Below are 3060 nucleotides of genomic sequence, written 5' to 3' on the forward strand. Positions count from 1 at the left end.
GTGCATTTTACCTCTGAGCAATGAACGCCCATTGCTTTCAAGTGCGTTTGCTTCCACGCATGTTGCTTAGTAGGTTTTCTTTTGACCCCAGATCAACCAGTGGTATGAAATTAAGTCTAACCCAAGCTCTCTTTGGGAGCTGCAGATGAAACGGCGAAGAAATAACCATTCAACGCTGAAGGCCCTGAGTCTATGGGAGCGGAAGGAAGATGAACAAATTAAGACTCAAACTCTTAATATATTCACCAGGAAGTATATACCAGAAAACCTAGTGCGAAATATTTCAGAGGATTTTTCTTAGGGGGGCAGACATTTTGTTGAGGGGGCCGCAGAACCTCAGTTTGCTATGTATTTTTATTGATTTTTATTGCCCTTCCCTGCCCCCCCCCCCTGGCCCATGTCACTGGGTGATTATGGACCAGTCACACTCCTAAGCTAACCTACCTCACAAGGAGTATAAAAATGGTGGCTTGGGAAAATCAACTAGCTCCTCTGAGATCTTTAGTAGAAAGGCGGGATCTAAATGTAATAAATAAATTTATCTAGAGGGGTGGATGACTCTCCCACTGCATGGTCTATCAATTTCTGTGGGAGAAATATGAAGTATCTGAAACAAACTGCCTAACCCATCTGTATAATGATCCAAATTTTATTTAATGCTAGAATAAATGGGGGGGGGAGCTATTGGGTTGTTTTTATTGATTTTGTTCTGTGAACCGCCCCGAGACCTCCGGCTATAGGGAGATATATATAAAAAGAAAGAAAGAAAGAAAGAAAGAAAGAAAGAAAGAAAGAAAGAAAGAAAGAAAGAAAGAAATCGGGCGGGCCGATCACTTTTTTGTTTTTGAGATATGGATATGTAGTCCCCCACTTGATTGAAAACTTTTTTTTAACCTTGCTCTTCAGCAAAAACAAAACAACAGCCACTCCAGAACTAAACAAAGAAACTTGCAGACCAATAAACACAAGACATGTTCTCATATTGGGAGGAGGGGGGAGGCAGGAGAAAATAAGTACTATATCGACCAGTTTTTAGTCACAAGTTCTTCTGATGACCAGCTGGGATGGAAACCGATCAAGAGGAGGAGGACGAAGCGAGAATTGCTGGTTTTTCAGCTGCACCAGTGGAGTGGTCCCTGGGCCCCTGCGCCCCTCCTCTTCACCCGCTGCTACAGCCTGATGGAATGGCGTGACAGCGGATGGAAGGCGGAGCCTTGCTTCTCAGTGGTGCGGACGACGGCCTTGCTCCCCTTCTCTCCACCCTCAGAGCCCTGCAATTGTTAACAAATTGAGCGCGCGTTACCTCATCTTCCCTGCCAGGGGGGTTCATGTGCCTTTAAGGGGCGCGCTGTAGACAAGTTCTACCTGCCCTGTAACTGAGTGATGGCAAGAAAAAAGTGACAACCCTAGCTGCAGATTTTGAAGTTGACCACTAGGTAGATCAATATTATGTGCGTAATGGTAATAGCTAAGAAAAGTAAAACATAGAGAATCGCCGGAGTCAGACACCGACCATCTTTTGGAAATAGTACAAAACTGTCTTGGGGTGATGGGGGTTCCGATTGCAGTGGCGGTTAAACTCTTGGGGAGGATTGGCAATCCTACATTTGTTCTGCACTACAATATTTCCTTGCTTTTGGCAAGTTTGTATTCCTACACGACTTGATACTTCATAAGAGATCCCTTGCTCTATCCCCCCCCCCCTTGACACATCTCACGACTAGTGGTTAACTGGACGCCTTTTGACGTTTGCTTTCAGACCTCGTTTTTGGATGAGCGCGGTCTCCTTTGGGTTCACGCTAGCCTTCTAGAACAGGGGCGACTAAACTATGAATCCAAACCTCGGGGCACGTGAATACATTTTTACGCAAGTAGCGCCCGCTTCTACCTGCGCGATCCCACGGTGCTCAAACCGACGTGCGTTTTTTAGGCTGAGCACGTTGCACTGGCGAAAGTTGCGTGAGGCTCTGCGCTTCCACACTCAGAGAAAGAGAGAGAGAGAGAGAGAGAGAGAGAGAGAGAGAGAGAGAGAGAGAGAGAGAGAGAGAGAGAGGTGTCGGCGTGCCTATATTTGCGTATCCAACCCTTCCCTCATCCCCCCCCTCCTCCGTCTCTCTCTCAATCTCTCTCTCTCTCTCTCTCTCTCTCTCTCTCTCTCTCTCTCTCTCTCTCCGTATCTAAATGTAATTGATCTGGCTGAGTGAGGTCGTTTTGGTAATTTGGATACACCGAGTCTCCAGATAATGACATATAATCAGACTTCGGGTCACTTGGTCATTCTCTCATGACAAACCCCTCCTGCTCCCTCTGATCTCCTTTCAAACTAAATTTCACACAAACAAATAAAGCAAGACAGGGCAAATTCTTTTTTAAAAAAACAAAATAAAAAAGCGGGCACACCAGGGAATGGCAAGCTGGGCGGGGGGCGGGGAGGGAATTGGGAAGAGGAGGAAATATTGGAAAAAAGTCTGTTAATAAAGAATAGTAAACACGCTCGGAAAAAGGGAAGAGGTGGGGGAATATACCAGGGGGTATGTATATGTGTGTGTGTGTGTATGTGGAAAAGGACATACTATCATGAAGAGAGTCACTGTGTACAAAAGGCGAAAGGGGAGAGCAATGGTCTGGCTCATGTTAAAAATGACATAAATTAAAATAAAAAAATAATTACAAACAGAAAAATGTCATAACGTAAACACAGAGAGGCTTACTGGAAAAGCAGCGGGGCGCGCTGGGAGTCCTCCCTCCTTCCCGCCTAGCCTGCCTGCGTGCGCTTTCTCCTTTGCAAGGCGCCAGCAGAAGGCGACCCCCTCCCTCCTCCCTCCCCCTCAGTTGGAAACCCGGGAGGCTGCGGACCGAGCTGAAGTCTTGCCGGGTGTGCGTTTGTAGAGGGGTTGAATGCTGCTGGTGGCGAAGAGGGAAATCCGGAAACTAATCCCTGCTCCCAAAAGGAAAAAAGTTGGACAGGTAGAGAGAGAGAGAGAGAAGGGAAACAACAACAACAACAACAACAACAACAACAACAACAACAACAACAACAACAAACAACAACAACAACAA

General features: G+C 46.3%; 1 long non-coding RNA gene across 1 annotated transcript; it reads right to left on the bottom strand.

The window, feature by feature from the left end:
• Positions 1-953: 953 nt before the first annotated feature.
• On the bottom strand, positions 954-2779 carry LOC144328883 (uncharacterized). The gene is made up of 2 exons (XR_013394244.1): positions 2712-2779; positions 954-1271 (listed from the first exon to the last, which is right to left on the bottom strand). It is a non-coding gene; the product is annotated as an uncharacterized LOC144328883 (long non-coding RNA).
• Positions 2780-3060: the final 281 nt, after the last annotated feature.

Source organism: Podarcis muralis, chromosome 9, assembly GCF_964188315.1.
Source record: "Podarcis muralis chromosome 9, rPodMur119.hap1.1, whole genome shotgun sequence".
Taxonomy (NCBI): domain Eukaryota; kingdom Metazoa; phylum Chordata; class Lepidosauria; order Squamata; family Lacertidae; genus Podarcis; species Podarcis muralis.